The following is a 772-nucleotide window of genomic DNA, read 5'->3' as shown; positions in this document are numbered from 1 at the left end:
ATCGAGTTGTTTTTGAATCCCATTTGCCCAACGGCGCCCCCTGAGAGCGCCCCCTGCCAACACGACCCAAAAAAAAACCCAAGCAAAAACGAACTTTAAAAACCAAAATTCTTGAAGGAACATGAAGCTCGGCCTTGCCTCGGGCGGGTAGGGCTCAGTGCTGACAACGCTGGCCGACTGCAGCTGCTTGTAACGCTTCATTTTTCCGAAAAACCCCTGGGGTTTATCCCTTTACCTTTTTTTTCCTTTTTTTCACTGAAATCCCGTTCTTTCCCCCCCCCCAAAAATTTTTATTGTTCGGATCTATGATGCCCCAGGGGCATCGGGAAAAAACATTTTCATTTTTTTGACACCACAAAATTTCCGCCCCGCCCACTGACAACACTGCCCCCGAGGGGGGCCACTGACCCCCTGTCGGGGGGGTTGGGCCCCCACTGCTTTCCCTTTTACCCCATTTTCGCCCCCTTGCACACGTCGGGAAACCACAGCCAAAGGGCCGAAAAACACTCTCCCAGCGCCCCCTCCCCGCCTGGAAAACCCCAAATCGCCGCCAAAAAACTCACCGTTTAATTTGGTTAGAGAGCGACTTAAAAAGAGGATGAGAGATGGGGTTCTGCGCCCGTACGTCCCGCCCGCCCCGCGTTTACTCCAAAACCCCCCAAAGCTGCTCCTTGGCTTTGACTCCGGCCAGCGCGGACACGAGGCCCCCGGGGTGCCAAACAGGGTCCACAGGTCGCCCCGTGGCCTTTACTGCGCTTCAGTGGAGCAACGC

The sequence above is a fragment of the Penaeus monodon genome, chromosome 15, assembly GCF_015228065.2.
Source record: "Penaeus monodon isolate SGIC_2016 chromosome 15, NSTDA_Pmon_1, whole genome shotgun sequence".
Lineage (NCBI taxonomy): Eukaryota > Metazoa > Arthropoda > Malacostraca > Decapoda > Penaeidae > Penaeus > Penaeus monodon.
Note: the sequence above shows the minus strand (reverse complement) of the source record.